Below are 17,008 nucleotides of genomic sequence, written 5' to 3' on the forward strand. Positions count from 1 at the left end.
CACCATTCTGTACACGTTAGAACAGAGGATGTTGTATGTCCTTAACGAAGAACATTCTATTTCAATACACCGGGACATGAAACACATAACATCACCTAGTTTTATTATCTTTCAATGAATGGTCAGTATTGGCTGCACGCCAAAAAAAAAAAAAAAAGGAAAGAAAGAAAAAAGAAAAGAAAGCTTTATTGTGTGTGTGTGTGTGGGGGGGGGGGGGGGAGGGTCTTAGATATTGCCATGCAGGGACACAGATTTCAATAAAACCCAGGGAATGTTCCACAGGAAAGAGTCAGGGGCCTAGAAAGCTGAACCTCGTGAGGTTGTCAAGCCAGCTGAGGGCAATTAGGATTTGCTGTCATGCAACAAGGGACATGTTTCTTCTTCCAGGGTAGACGGTCACAAGGTATTTAGGGAAAGGGGAGGGTGTGAGAGGTATCTTGAATTTCGGGAACACTGTTTCCTTAGATGATCTGGAGGCCTCTGGGACCCAGTCAGTGCTCCAAGTGGACATTCCATCCAGACTGAGACACACGGACCTCTTCCTCGATGGCCTCCCCTCTCTATTTGGGGGAGCTCTCTCGGCCACGCTGATTCCACTTGGATGTGTCTTTCCCACGTCACACCCTTTGGCATGCAAAGATATCCTTCCATCGTTTTCTAAAGAGACCCGGTGTATGTATCTTTTGAGCGATGATGAGCATCAGACACGATCCCTCTCCGTGGCGTGGTTTCGGGCACGACACACCAATACGGGGACACATACATTCCACGTCCCTCTCGGCCATCGAGAGAGGCCGTGTACGGCACGTGATGCCACGGGACCGGTGAGGTCCTCGGGTTCAGCCCTCCCTCGACTTGGCTGTGGTCTTTGGTTTTGCTCTGTTCCGTGTGTGCTTTCTGACCCACGTGATCTCTCCGGATAGGGCACCCCATCCAAGCTCAAACCCATCGAGTCTGTGTGACTCCTATTCACGCATCAGGTGGGGATATCGACGCCCTCCACGTGGATCCATAACAATCGCCGTTCTGGGTTCAGGAGGATCCTGTTGTGTGTTCTGGGCGCGCTACGTGCTGTCTGTGATCTCACGTGCCTTTTCGGGCATGGCTGATGGAGACAGATACCAAGCGGCAGGGCGGCCATCTGGCATCTCGGCCTAGAGCGATTTCACAAGTTCAGTCTACTTGGGAAGTCTGAAATGCAGATGGTATATTTCGTGTTCTCTAATAACCTCAGATTTACATCCATGAAATGATGAAAATACAGAACTTTCCAAAAATAATGGATAGTATTTTATTTAGATAATACTACATATGAAAATGATTCACATGTCTTTAAGAATAGCACTTTCATGCTTTTCCATTATGGTCTCTTCCAGATGTTGCAGATTACCTTGATTAAAAATGCAAAGTCATGTGCCTGAAGCATGGTGAACATACCAAAATGTCAGTTTAAATAAAAATTTATTGCAGGGCTAGACAGAGATGATGGGTGGCACATGCCCAAAATACATGGAACTTCTTGCAGCATTTCATCCAAGCATTTTTCTAGGCAATGTGCGAGAGTGGCCTGGTTAGCTGTTGCAAACCTCTTGGTTTGGGAATAATTTATTCTTGAAGTTTCCACATATGTCAGGTCATGGTATTCCTGTAAACCTCCAACAAGATAAATATTGTTCTCTATTCTGCAAATTTCTATCAGCATATGAATGGAAATATATTAGACTCAAAAGTCTGAGCCTGGACAACGGGCGTATCCTGTATATCTCAGGCTATAGGCAATATACATAAATTGAAGCAATCAGGGATAAAGTGTAAAGGTTAAAGTTAAAGAAACAGACCTAATGCGGGGTCAGATTTATTATTCCTTGCTGCAGCCTCAAGGTAAATGCTGGGGGTGCCCAGTCCATTCTTGGGAAGATTCAGTGTTTATTTGAACTGTGTCCAGCAATGCAGCTTCTCCTCTACTGGAGTTGGAACTGAGATTTAGTTCTTGCAGCTACTTAGTTCTATTTCAGAACATCTATCAGGAAGGATCTTAATAGTGTTTTTGTCATGTCCCTGAAAATATACTAGAGAACATTCAGTGCAGTTCTCATAGCCAGAGACTGGAAAATTAAGGAGGCACTAGAAATTATACCTTTAGTTATATAGTATCTTTCCTGGAAAATAAGATGCTCTTAAACCCGAATTGTGTCAAACAGTAGCATGGATAAGAATTGCATTATCCACAAGTTTAAGTAAAGCTGGCTTTCCCTCTCCTTTATTATATGCACTGTTAACAAAATTTTAGAACTGGACACTTGATTGCAACAGAGAGGCATTCTATTTGGAGTTTATTGGACTGCAGCCAGGAGAGGAGCAGAGCTGACTGGTTCAGGCTGCTCCTATGCCTTTCGTCACACTTGATCTTGGATGTAGGGGTAGGTTGTGTCTGCAACAACCACTAGATTTGTCTGGAAACACTGAATCCTCTGGTCATTGACTTTGTTCCCAGGACTGTCTCAGGAGGTGACAATGATTTCCCATGGGGGAATCTGTGTCAGAGGCTTACCAACCATACTTTCTACGTGGTTCATGGAAAGCTCACCTGTCAAGTGTCAACTCACCATCCATATGAGAGTCAGCACCAACATGCCCAGCAGAGCTGAGAGTCAGGAGGGGCTTGCATGGAAACATATTTGTGCGCTTGGTCTCGGTCATGGTTATAGACAGAAAGTATCAAGGAGGAATAACTCCCAGAATAAGTAGGCTTGCCCTGAGTGCAAAATAGTGAGAAGAGGTCTCACACTTGGTGGGTGGGTCAGAGCTTTAGCCACAGGAGAGTGAAAAGGAAAGGCCTGGGAAAGAGCCGTGGGGCAGGGGACAGTCTGACCCCAGCACCAGCGGTGAAGGACAAGACGCACCTTGAAAGAAAGTGCTGTTTGTGGTAAAAGCACAGTGTGCTGCTAAAGATGAGGCTTGTGGAACCCAAATAGTAAAGAGGAGCCAGAAACAGTCCAGGAGGGATGAGAATGCTGTGTGCTGAGGACCTGCACTTCACCAAGCCCACAGCAAAGGGTGCTCTAGAGATTAAAACCAAGTCACTTGTGCACTCAGCCACCTGCTCATCTACAAGGCCAACAGGTACATGGTGGGTGAGGTGCATTTACAGCACTAACATTTCCAGCCACCACACAGCTGATACATGCTTTGAAAGAGCCAACAATGAGCTGATAGCTTTTTCTGGACCTGTCTATAACCAAAGATACTGCTGGGTACTGTGGATCTGGACTCCTGCATCGCGTATGCATTAACCCATCAAAAAAGTACTGTTCATGCTACCTCTCAGGCCAGCAATGACACTTGAACTGTAACCTGCTCACAAAGTGCTCAGAGATTCATGGATTTGAATCGAGAAATTCCACCTGGTCATCTACCCTCACGATTCATTCCCGCTCTTACCACTACCATTATACCGGTCACACATGCGCCAGTTCACCTGCGTTCACTTGCACCTGTGGGGATGGAGTTAGCTTTCAGCACATGGATACTTAGATATTTCATGGTAGTATGCCAGGTATTCACATTATATATCAGATATTGGCCTAATTTGATAATAAGAGAGCTCAGGCCTCAAGCATAACTTCAGGCAGAATTTCCCTCTCACAGCAATAGCTCAGACGACCTGGCAGCCCAAGAAACTGAGCGACAGCCACGAGCAGCGAGACAGCTGTGGGCTCCCTCCGCGGGGAGGCTTCCTGCCGAGCCCTCCTCAGGGTGGTTACCCGGCCTGTGGGCACCAGCCGAGGGGAGGGGAGGGGGCGCCCGGAGACCAGCCCTGCTACAGGCAGTCTCCCGGGAGCCCTCATCCTGCTCTGGACACTCGATCCCGGGGCGCCCGGAGACCAGCCCTGCTACAGGCAGTCTCCCGGGAGCCCTCATCCTGCTCTGGACACTCGATCCCGGGGCGCCCGGAGACCAGCCCTGCTACAGTCAGTCTCCCGGGAGCCCTCATCCTGCTCTGGACACTCGCTCCCGGGCACGGGCTCTCACTTCAGCTTTCGGGTGGACCCCAGGCCCTTCTTCAGAGAAGTTCCTCCAGATGAATCCCCAGCCACCACTGGACCTCATTCGACATTGCTGGACTTCCCTTCCCTTCTGAAGCTAGGCTCCATTTCTTTCTTCACAAAACTTTCAGATCAGATCACTCGCTCAGTCATGTCTGACTCTTTGCGACCCCATGAATCGCAGCTCGCCAGGCCTCCCTGTCCATCACCAACTCCCGGAGTTCACTCAGACTCACGTCCATCGAGTCAGTGATGCCATCCAGCCATCTCCTCCTCTGTCGTCCCCTTCTCCTCCTGCCCCCAATCCCTCCCAGCATCAGAGTCTTTTCCAGTGAGTCAACTCTTCGCATGAGGTGGCCAAAGGACTGGAGTTTCAGCTTCAGCATCATTCCTTCCGAAGAAATCCCAGGGCTGATCTCCTTCAGAATGGACTGGTTGGATCTCCTTGCAGTCCAAGGGACTCTCAAGAGTCTTCTCCAACACCACAGTTCAAAAGCATCAATTCTTCGGTGCTCAGCCTTCTTCACAGTCCAACTCTCACATCCATACCTGACCACAGGAAAAACCATAGCCTTGACTAGCCGGACCTTTGTTGGCAAAGTAACGTCTCTGCTTTGGAATATGCTATCTAGGTTGGTCATCACTTTCCTTCCAAGGAGTAAGCGTCTTTTAATTTCATGGCTGCAGCCACCATCTGCAGTGATTTTGGAGCCCAGAAAAATAAAGTCTGACACTGTTTCCACTGTTTCCCCATCTACTTCCCATGAAGTGATGGGACCGGATGCCATGATCTTCCTTTTCTGAATGTTGAGCTTTAAGCCAACTTTTTCACTCTCCACCTTCACCTTCATCAAGAGGCTTTTTAGTTCCTCTTCACTTTCTGCCAAAAGGGTGGTGTCATCTGCGTATCTGAGGTGATTGATATTTCTCCCAGCAATCTTGGTTCCAGCTTGTGCTTCCTCAGCTCTGCCTTTCTCATGATGTACTCTGCATATAAGTTAAATAAGCAGAGTGACAATATACAGCCTTGACGTACTCCTTTTCCTATTTGGAAGCAGTCCATTGTTCCATGTCTGGTTGTAACTGTTGCTTCTTGAGCTGCATACAGATTTCTGGCCATGTCCAGCACAGCAGATGAGAAAGACCTGAAATGGGGGCGGGGGGGTGGGTAATGAAAAGATAAACACATATAATTTGGCAAGCGGGGAGTCAGGGGGCCCTCCTGCTCTCCATGGCAGGAAGACAAAATGGCTCCTTTTAGCCGCACTTTTATTGGTAGAAGTCACATGAGACAATTAGGGAATAGCTACACTGGTGGGTTTGATTAGCGCAGGCTTTGCTGTTAACCAGGAATATCTTGCTTTGTCTCCCTGGAGATGGACGCAGGGCAGGCAGTGAAGCGGAGCAGGGAGCACACCCCGCCCTAGGGATGTCCATCTGCATGCCTGCTAGGACGGCCCTGGGGCAGGTTCTGGCCTCTGCTCCTCCAGGCCGCAACAGTTTCTCAGCGGGCATGTCAGGGGGTCTGGTTTTCCCATCTCTTGAGGAACGTTGCACAGTTTGCTGTGATCCACACAGTCAAAGGCTCTGGTGTAGTCTATAAAGCAGAAGTGGATGTTTTACTGGAACTCTTGCTTTTTGAGAGAGATGCTGGCAATTGGATCTCTGGTTCCTCTGCCTTTTCTAAATCCAGCTTGAACATCTGGTAGTTCTAGGTTCATGTACTGCTGAAGCCTGGCTTGGAGAATTTTGAGCATTACTTTGCTATGGTGTGAGATGAGTGCAACTGTGCGGTAGTTTGAACATTCTTGGGTATTACCTTTCTTTAAAGATAACTGTCAACTCAGAATGCTATTTATAATATATGTGGAAGAAATCTGATATTCCTAATAAATAGCATCTAAAAATCTGTAATAGAGTGAACATCCTTGCAGAAAAATTGGCAAGATAAACTGGAAAGTTGAAATAAAAAATACAGTAAGTAAAAAGTTAAAAAGAGAAAACTATCTATACAAATTAAGACTGGGACATAATTTCCTATTCATATTTAGACACAAAAAATTTTAATATAATATCACACCAATTAGCAAAGACTGCGGGTTTCATCCATGCAGAGCTATGCACTATGCCTTTTCAATGCTTGCCCCCCCTTACCCAGCTGACACCCCGAGATCTGAAGTTGCACTTCCTGTGGGTGCAGGGTCACTTCCCTGGAGGGTTGCAAGGATGGTGTGGATTCCTCTGAGGACTCGAGCCCTGATTAGCTCTGGGATGGATCTCGACACCCTGAACAAGCTACCACATGGTGGACAGGAGCTGGAATAACAGCTCTGCACAGGGCTGAGGATGCAAAGGTGACTTCTCTCCCTCCAGGAGACACGGTAGGTAGTGGTGACTTGGTGATGAACTGTGCTCAACTAGTAATGCTGCTCACAACTAATGGGTGCCCTGCATGTGGCAGGACAGGGGGCATGTGGACAGAGCAGCCTCATGCACTGCTGGCTGCTCGGGACACCAACATGAAGGCACTCTGCATGCATGGAGGCTGGGCGTCCTGGGCGGGACCTGATTCCTTCACACCTTGGGCAGCTCTTCATAGTTTGTGTTCTGTTTTGCTTTTGTTTTGAGTTTTCCAATATCTGTCATGTGTCTAGTACAGTTGGTTTTTTAATGTTGGTTTCTAAGAAGGGTCAGTTCCATTATTGCTCTCTAGAACATGTCATGGTTTCCTGCATCCCAAGGGTCAAATTCTGACCACAGCCTGTGTTAAGGGCCTGCAAGCTAGTAAGCGTTTTCATAATTTTAAATTAAAAAAAAATTATTTCATGAGGCATAAGAATTATATGACAGTCAGATCTCAGTGTCTATAAATAAAATATCTTTGGCTCACAGCCATGCTCCTTGATTTATCTTTTATCTGTGGCTGTTTTTCTCCTACAATAACAAAAATAAGTATATGCAACACAGGTCGTGTGGTAAAATCTTAAATATTTACTATTTGCCTTTTAGAAAATGTTGTCAGCCCTGACTAAAGAACTAGTAGTATTTTCTTAACACTATATGATTAGAGATTTATTAAATAAGCAGCTAATTTTTTAGTGAATTTTACCACTAAATTTATTTGAAATAAACCTTTTTGGGTAAATATAAAGCTGGTTACATTACTCTCAGTAATCTTCGTTAAAATCAAAGCTAAGACACCAGAATTACAATTATTCTTGTGCTGGGGATGGAATCTACCTGTTGCCTTCTTTCATCTAAGAAAAAATTGTTACCAAAAGAGTATGTGGGGTCCGGCTGCTCACCACTCAAAAGCCAACAAACAGGCCAGTTTGGTGAAAAGGAAAGTTTGCTCTATTTCAAGATCTGGCAATTGGGGGCGGAGGGCAGACATTTGTCTAAAGACTGACACACAAGTCCCCCACCCCCAACACACACACACCCCAGCAGGCAGGGGACAACAGCTTTTATAGACAGAGCACAGTCATCTCTGACAGTCATCTTCAAATTGGCCAACAGTGGTCTGAGCAGGAACATCTTAGTTGTTTTAGGGTTGACCTTCAGTCCCTCTATTTCTTTGCATTGATCGCTGAGGAAGGCTTTCTTATGTCTCCTTGCTATTCTTTGGAACTCTGCATTCAAATGGGTATATCTTTCCTTTTCTCCTTTGCTTTTCATTTCTCTTCTTTTCGCAGCTATTTGTAAGGCCTCCTCAGACAGCCATTTTGCTTTTCTGCATTTCTTTTTCTTGGAGACGGTCTTGATTCCTGTCTCCTGTACAATGTCATTAACCTTCATCCATAGTTCATCAGGCACTTTGTCTATCAGATCTCGTCCCTTAAATCTATTTCTCATTTCCACTATATAGTAATAAGGGATTTGATTTAGGTCATACCTGAATGGTCTAGTGGTTTTCCCCACTTCCTTCAATTTAAGTCTGAATTTGGCAATAAGGAGTTCATATTCTGAGCCACGGTCCACTCCCAGTCTTGTTTTTGCTGACGGAGCTTTTCCATCTTTGGCTGCAAAGAATATAATCAATCTGATTTCGGTGTTGACCATCTGGTGATGTCCATGTGTAGAGTCTTCTCTTGTGTTGTTGGAAGAGGGTGTTTGCTATGACCAGTGCATTCTCTTGGCAGAACTCTATGAGTCTTTGCCCTGCTTCAGTCTGTACTCCAAGGCCAAATTTGCCTGTCACTCCAAGTGTTTCTTGAATTCCTACTTTTGCATTCCAGTCCCCTAAAATGAAAAGGACATCTTTTGGGGGTGTTAGTTCTAAAAGGTCTTGTAGGTCTTCATAGTACTGTTCAACTTCAGCTTCTTCAGCATTACTGGTCAGGGCGTAGACTTGGATTACTGTGATATTTAATGGTTTGCCTTGGAAACGAACAGAGATCATTCTGTCATTTTTGAGATTGCATCCAAGTACTGCATTTCAGACTTTTTTGTTGACCATGATGGCTACTCCATTTCTTCTAAGGGATTCCTGCCCACAGGAGTAGATATAGTGGTCATCTGAGTTAAATTCACCCATTCCAGTCCATCTTAGTTCGCTGATTCCTAGAATGTCGACGTTCACTCTTGCCATCTCCTGTTTGACCACTTCCAATTTCCTTGACTCATGGACCTACCATTCCAGGTTCCTATGCGACACTGCTCTTTACAGCATCGGACCTTGCTTCTATCACTAGTCCCATCCACAACTGAGTGTTGTTTTTGCTTTGGCTCCATCCCTTCATTCTTTCTGGAGTTATTTCCCCACTGATCTCCAGTAGCATATTGGGCACCTACCGACCTGGGGAGTTCATCTTTCAGTGTCCTATCTTTTTGTCTTTTCATATGGTTCATGGGGTTCTCAAGGCAAGAATACTGAAGTGATTAATGCAAAGAAATAGAGGAAAACAATAGAATGGGAAAGACTAGAGATCACAAGAAAATTAAAGATACCAAGGGAACATTCACGCAGTGATGGGCTCAATAAATGACAGAAATGGTATGGACCTCACAGAAGCAGAAGATATTAAGAGGTGGCAAGAATACACAGGAGAACTGTACCAAAAAAAGGTCTTCATGACCCAGATAATCACAATGGTGTGATCACTCACACTCATCTAGAGCCAGACATCCTGAAATGTGAAGTCAAGTGGGCCTTAGAAAGCATCACTATGAACAAAGCTAGTGGAGGTGATGGAATTCCAGTTAAGCTATTTCAAATCCTGAAAGATGATGCTGTGAAAGTGCTGCACTCAATATGCCAGCAAATTTGAAAAATTCAGCAGTGGCCACAGGACTGGAAAAGGTCTGTTTTCATTCCCATCCCAAAGAAAGGCAATGCCAAAGAATCCTCAAACTACTGAACAATTGCACTCATCTCACACGCTAGGTAAAGTAATGCTCAACATTCTCCAAGTTAGGCTTCAGCAATACATGAACCATGAACTTCCAGATGTTCAAGCTGGTTTTAGAAAAGGCAGAGGAACCAGAGATCAAATTGCCAAGACCTGCTGGATCATTGAAAAAGCAAGAGAGTTTCAGGAAAACATCTATTTCTGCTTTATTGACTATGCAAAAGCCTTTGACTTTGTGGATCACAATACACCGTGGAAAATTCTGAAGGAGATGGGAATACCAGACCACCTGACCTGCCTCTTGAGAAACCAGTATGCAGGTCAGGAAGCAACAGTTAGAACTGGACATGGAACAACAGACTGGTTCCAAATAGGAAAAGGAGTATGTCAAGGCTGTATACTGTCACTCTGCTTATTTAACTTATATGCAGAGGACATCATGAGAAATGCTGGGCTCGAGGAAGCACAAGCTGGAACCAAGATTGCCGGGGGGAAACATCAATAACCTCAGATATGCAGATGACACCACCCTTATGGCAAAAAGTGAAGAGGAACTAAAGAGCCTCTTGATGACAGTGAATGGAGAAGGCAATGGCACCCCACTCCAGTACTGTTGCCTAGAAAATCCCATGGACGGAGGAGCCTGGTGGGCTGCAGTCCATGGGGTCGCTAAGAGCCAGACACGACTGAGCGACTTCCCTTTCACTTTTCACTTTCATGCATTGGAGAAGGAAATGGCAACCCACTCCAGTGTTCTTGCCTGGAGAATCCCAGGGATGGGGGAGCCTGGTGGGCTGCCGTCTATGGGGTCGCGCAGAGTCAGACACGACTGAAGCGACTTAGCAGTAGCAGCAGCAGATGACAGTAAAGGAGGAGAGTGGAAAAGCTGGCTTAAAGCTCAACATTCACAAATCTGAAATCATGACATCTTTTCCAATCACTTCATGGCAAATAGATGGGGAAACACAGTGGAAACAGTGGCTGACTTTATTTTTGGGGGGCTCCAAAATCATTGCAGATGATGATTGCAGCCATGAAATTAAAAGACACACCTTGGAAGGAAAATTATTACCAACGTAGACAGCATATTAAAAAGCAGAGACAGTACTCTGTCAACAAAGATCCATCTAGTCAAGGCTATGATTTTTCCAGTAGTCATGTATGGATGTGAGAGTTAGAACATAAAGAAAGCTGAGCGCTGAAGAATTGGTGCTTTTGAAGTGTGGTGTTGGAGAAGACTCTTGAGAGTCCCTTGGACTGCAAGGAGATCCAACCAGTCCATCCTAAAGGAGATCAGTCCTGGGTTTTCATTGGAAGGACTGATGTTGAAGCTGAAACCCCGATACTTTGGCCACCTGATGTGAAGAGCTGACTCATTTGAAAAGACCCTGGTGCTAGGAAAGATTGAGGGCAGGAGGAGAAGGGGACAACAGAGGATGAGATGGTTGGCTGGCATCACTGAGTCAATGGACATGGGTTTGGGTAGACTCTGGCAGTTGGTGATGGATAGTGAGGCCTGGCGTGATGTGGTGCAAGGGGTCACAAAGAGTTGGACACGACAGAGCGACTGAACTGAACCTTCAGTTCCAGGGTCCATCTGTTCCCATTTCTTTGCAGCTGATTCTCGGAATTGTGGAAGCTCATATCTTGGATATAGTCTGGTCATCATGCAGTTAATTTCTCCACCTGATGGTCTAGTGTCTGTAAGACAGCTCACAGGACGTGGCTCAGAATATTATCTATAGCCCTTGAGAAAGAAAGAATTAAAGATCCTTGACTGTGCTTAATGACTACATTATTACTATTTAGTCTCCTTTGGCTGTTTTCCTTGGCTTCGGCGTTTCTCACTTCTCTGGTTAAACTTATTTTTTGATTAAACTTTTTCCATAGACAAAAGGCAGGCAAAGGGCATGGTGGGTGGCAGCAGGGTGGGGCGGGGGTGGGGGGAGAGGCGAGCTGAGAGGCAAGGACCATAGGGCCTGCTCCGTTTGAATCTTCCCTTTGCTTTGATGGCTCAGACGGTAAAGCGTCTGTTTGCAATGCAGGAGACCCGGGTTCGATACCTGGGTTGGGAAGATCCCCTGGAGAAGGAAATGGCAGCCCACTCCAGTATTCTTGCCTGGAAAATCCCATGGACCGCGGAGCCTGGTAGGCTACCGTCCATGGGGTCGAAAAGAGTCGGACACGACTGAGCGACTTCGCTTTCACTTTGCTTTGATACTCCTCAATCTTGAGGAGGGACCAGTACAGAGCAAGAAAGATAATACACTTTCATAGTACCCAAATATTTAAAAATTACTAGATTTATTACAATGAGGATAATAATCAAAATGCCTCTTTGTATTATTGTCTTAGTGATTAAAGCAGATGTCCAGTGAATGTTAAATAGGCCACAAACAGGCTGTTTTGGTTAACCTGAAGTTTGTATTAAATGATGTATAGGCCAAAATGACTTCCCCATGCCTCAATATATGAAAATCTCTTCCATCGTTTTCCCCTTTTAGTTGTAATTCCTTCCATAGGGAGCATTGATAATCAATATATTTTCCAACGTTGCCAGAGCGGCTCTCTGGCCTGCTCTGAGTCGATCCATGTCCCTCGGCGCTAGGCCTCTTTTTTGTTTATATATTTGCCCAGTTGTCCAGTGGGAAGAAACTAATCAGACATCACGAACAGGCTCAGAGTTATGTTAATGGGGGAATGTTTTATAGGCCATATGTTTTATCGTCTATCCCCAGTCATCACACAAACAACACACATGTGCTTTAAGCAGCAAACTTAGAGCCAGCAGTGCTGCACACCATGAGTAGCTATACTTTGCGACAACTTCACTGGACAACTTTTCCATCCTGTACATTAGGGTCAAAACTAGAAACCAAACAAGTACTTTCCATTAGAAGCCTCTGTTACCAAAGTCAGGTCAATATTCCAGGAGAACTTTGTTTTCTTAACAGAGAAAAAGAACAAATTCAGTCTTGCATCAGTTTACTGTTAATAACAAAATTTATATATCTAATTAAATTCAGTCTGACATTAATCCTGACAACATACAAAAATCTTTTCTCTAAGTTTCTTTTTCACAAACCTTTTATTATTTTTTAGATCCAAACAAATTTGTCCTGTATTTCTTCATCAAAAAACAAAAAAACTGTAGGAAAAAACTATCATTTTTCTTCAACAAAAATATCTTCTCTTCCACAACAACACATATCCTACTTGTTTTACACACAGAAATCTTTCCCTTATTATTTTTACATATCACAATTTTTACTCCTTGAAGCCTTAATGAAACTAAGTGAGTCAAATATTATACCAGCATTTTTTGATTGGCAAACTCAAGAACATACTCTATAACCCCTAAAAACATACATGCTTTTCATAGCATAATTTTTCTTCAGTAGTACAACATACAGGTTTAATAAACCAAAACATCTTTAATTTCCCTCTAGTCTTACAAGACAAAAGGAAGTAAATTTAGATTTTTTTGACTTGTAAGTGACCATATTTTTAAGGACAATTAAATAGAGCTTCTTTACAAATTAACCTCAGCAATATAATACAAAGACAAACACACGTGCTGAGACACACAAACATTCAGACAGAGATCTCATTCTTTCATCTTTTTACATTTTATGAATCAGCCATTGCAATTAAACTAATCAGTTTATGGATAATAGAATAGCCGAATTTACATACTTATTCTTGAAAGGCTTCTTTCCTTTTTCTTTTTTTTTTTTTTTTTTAGCTTGAAGTTTTACCCAATTAACCAAAGACCAAAGTCACAGGCAAAGTGGACTGTGTTTGTATTTCAAGGACTTGATAAGAGTTAACTTCAAGCTTTCTCCTAGGCATATTTTTGTTTTCTCAGGAGCCAGGAAAACTGTTTTATCAAGCTAGCTTTCCCTAACTGCATATACAAAAAGAACCAGTTTTTGTGACTTTCAAGAGTTTCATCTTAACCAATTTTCCCTGAAGCTTAAAAAATAATGTTGCCATTTTTTTGTTGCTCAGTCACTCAGTTGTGTCCGACTCTTTGTGACCCCACAGACTGCAGCACGCCCGGATTCCCTGTCCTTCACTATCTGCTGCTGCCATACGTTATTCAAAATAATAATAATAGCCATCTTTCTTTGTCTTAGTTATAATTTTGTAGCTAAAATTTTGCTTAATTGCGCCCTAATGAGTTGTCATTTTGCATAAGGCAGCAAGAATACCAATCACGCAAATGGAATACAGTCTCACACACTGAGTGACAGATGAGTCACAAACCCTCTCCGAGGGTGACCAGTACAGAGTCCCAAAGGAACATTTCCCTGACACAAACAGTCCTCACGGGTAGTTATGTTACTGAATTCACAAGCCCATGTGCCAGGCACACAGTGAGGCCTATCAATTCTAAACATTATAATGAGCTTGGAACAGAGAAAGGCTTACTACACATCCATACAAGGAGATGGGTCGCTCATGCCCTAAGAACTCCAACATTAATGAAACCTTTCAGCAAGCCCCCTTAAAAGCAAAAATTGAGGGATGGGTGTGGTTAGTTGTTGCAGACTTCTCGGGGTCAGAACGTTTGTTTCTGAGGTCTGGTAATGATGTTCCTGTAAGTCTCTACAGATGAATGTTACTCTCTGTCCTGACAAGAAAGGGCAAGGTCCCAAGGCACACCTTTCACCGTCCAAGGTCCCAGTCCTGGTTGAGAGGAAGCAGATCTCAGTTGGCAGCTCCTTCAGGTCCAGGTTTCCAAGGCCTGCTCTGCTATCATCCCTGAGGGAGCCAGGCACCCAACTCAACTGACCCTCAGTCTCCTCAGCTGCCCAAATGGGGAGACCCGGTCCCACAAACTGTGACTCATACGGACGGCCACTGCTATTAGGTCACAGAGACAGGGGTGAGGGAGAGGTTCACCGCTGCCTCAAGGGCTGGACCAAGGCCAGTGGAGGCCTTGTGAGGCCTCTGGAGCCCTGCGGGATGGAGCCCCAGTCTGTTCCCTGGGCCCTCCACTCACCCACGGCCCGAAGGCTGGGGAATCTGGAGGGCCTCCCGGAGAAGGCCTGAGTCTGCCTCTTACCTCACTCTCCACTGGGTGACCAGGACCCCACTGACCCCTGGCTGAATCGCTTCCCCAGTGGTCCCTCACTGGCAGTTACCAGTGGGCAGGGCCCGCTGTGGTGCTGACCAACAGTTGAGCAGGACAACTAACACTCGTCAACAGTTGGTTGCTTCTGGGTGGGGCCGACTGAGGCGCCGACCAATGGCTGCGCAAGACCTGTTGCCTAGTAACAGGGAGCAGCGTAATGAGACAGAGCAATGGCCACCTGCTGAGGGCTGCAGCCATCCTGCTCTGTTAGCCAGGAGTCAGAACCAACTGGTAAAAATGCCTAAATAGCAGTCCGTGCTCACAAATGATCCTCAACATCAGACACACATCAGAACCAACTGGCAAGAATGCCCACATAGCACTAACACTCACATATGGGAAGGTCGCTGTGTGCACACCAGTGTGCAGTAGACTTACCCACTCATGGAGCTTGTCAGCTCCTCCTAGATGCAAGTTTCCATTCCGCCAATGAAAAGCACAAGTTGGCAGCCAGTGCCAAGAAGGGGAGAAACAGAGAGGATTCTCAAAAAAAAATGGTTTTGATAGCTGCTAGGAACACGTCCCATATCCCCTACTAGGGGCTAGCTAACCACAAGCAGGCTCATACACTGTCATGGCCATAGATCTCCCCTAGAAAACCCAGGTAAGCCAGGTGCCGTGAAAGCACAGGAGCCAGCAGCAGGCAGCCCCGTCCTGGCGGCCAAAATCTGTTACAAAAGACTGAGTGTGGGGTCTGGTTGCTCGCCCGTCAAAAGCCAATAAACAGGCCAGGTGATTCCGCTCCTGCACTTCCTGCTGCTGTTACATGGGCCACACATGAGCCCCATATCTGGTCATTCACCCTGTCATTCACCCTGTGATTCCACTCCTGCACTTCCTGCTGCTGTGATGTGGGCCGCACATGAGCCCCGTATCTGGTCATTCACCCTGTGATTCCACTCCTGCACTTCCTGCTGCTGTTACATGGGCCACACATGAGCCCCGTATCTAGTCATTCACCCTGTGATTCCACTCCTGCGCTTCCTGCTGCTGTTACATGGGCCACACATGAGCCCCGTATCTGGTCATTCACCCTATGATTCCTCTCCTGCACTTCCTGCTGCTGTTACATGGGCCACACATGAGCCCCGTATCTGGTCATTCACCCTGTGATTCCACTCCTGCACTTCCTGCTGCTGTTACATGGGCCACACATGAGCCCCGTATCTGGTCATTCACCCTGTCATTCACCCTGTGATTCCACTCCTGCACTTCCTGCTGCTGTGATGTGGGCCGCACATGAGCCTCGTTATCTGGTCATTCACCCTGAAATTCCTCTCGCATGCACGTTCGGTCTAGTGTGCACTCTGTGGTTACATGGGCACAATATAGCCCATATGTCATTCTCCTGTCATTCAACCTGTATTCCTCCTGCACTTCCTGCTGCTGTATGTGCCCACATAGCCCGTAGGTCATTCACATGATCCCCATTCTGCTGGTAGTGGGCACATGAATTCTCATACTGATCCTCTCCTGCACTCTGCGCTGTTATGGGATGGCCGAACTGATCACCCTTGATTCCTTCCCATTACCCTGTATTGGCCGACATATCACTCTATGCATTACTTCCTGCTTGCTGTGACGTGGCCGCCAATGAGCCAGTTCACCTGCTTTAATGATGCACACATGGAAGAGGTCACTCTCATTCATGGAAACTAGATATTTAATGGTAATTATACCAGAGGTTCCAATGTCACTCGGGCACTGAAATAATTGATTTTTTTTTTTTCTTCAGAAAGTGGCTCTGGGGCCAAGAGTACCTACTCCAGTTTCCGGCTGACTTTCCTTGATTCTTCATATTTTTTTTAACAGAAAATAAATCTAAGAAGGAGCAGCTACAGTGCAGAACAGTGAAGCAACACCAAAGGACAGTGTAACCCCCCAGTGTCGCAGGATTTTGGCATCTCCCCTCGGATGACCGTCACCACTGTCCTCTCTCAGTCAGACAGGCACTGGGGGCTCTTCTTTCAATAACCCAATTCCTCCTGAGTATCAAAGGTCCCCTCACCTGTTTGCACGAACGTTACAAGTGCTCTGCCAGGTTAATAAGGAATTGTTCACAGAGGGCTGTCTACCTATGGCTCAGCAGCATCTCTAGCAGAAATATGGACCCTGCATGACTCATATCTGGATCTCCATCTCAGGCCCATCAACTCAGACTCTTCCATCTAGAATAAATTCTAAAAATAAAAATTGTTCCCATGACATCATCTCCTCAGTAAACTTCTGTGCTTGTCCAAAGGCCTTCTCTCATATTTAGTTGTTAAGACACCCTCTTCATTTTTTTCTGAAAGATAATGATAAAGGGAATGTTGACATGTTAAGATATGGAAAAGTCATTTTGACTTATACATGGAGTGAACTTGACTTTAATGCAACTACTATGTGTGCCTTATAGGCCTATGAGCAAACCATGCTTTCACCCAGCAGTCTTAATTTTACCTCAGTGCTAAAATGGATGTTTTGCTCAA

At 45.3% G+C, this 17,008-nt stretch overlaps 2 long non-coding RNA genes across 2 annotated transcripts; one reads left to right on the plus strand and one right to left on the minus strand.

Moving 5' to 3' along the window:
* Positions 1-11,682: 11,682 nt before the first annotated feature.
* On the minus strand, positions 11,683-14,524 carry LOC112445761 (uncharacterized). The gene is made up of 2 exons (XR_009493760.1): positions 14,066-14,524; positions 11,683-12,343 (listed from the first exon to the last, which is right to left on the minus strand). It is a non-coding gene; the product is annotated as an uncharacterized lncRNA (long non-coding RNA).
* Positions 14,036-16,747, plus strand: LOC112445760 (uncharacterized). Its single transcript, XR_003033775.2, has 2 exons — positions 14,036-14,768; positions 16,350-16,747. It is a non-coding gene; the product is annotated as an uncharacterized lncRNA (long non-coding RNA).
* The last annotated feature ends 261 nt before the right edge of the window (positions 16,748-17,008 follow it).

This window comes from Bos taurus, unplaced genomic scaffold, assembly GCF_002263795.3.
Source record: "Bos taurus isolate L1 Dominette 01449 registration number 42190680 breed Hereford unplaced genomic scaffold, ARS-UCD2.0 Leftover_ScbfJmS_792, whole genome shotgun sequence".
NCBI classification, from domain to species: domain Eukaryota; kingdom Metazoa; phylum Chordata; class Mammalia; order Artiodactyla; family Bovidae; genus Bos; species Bos taurus.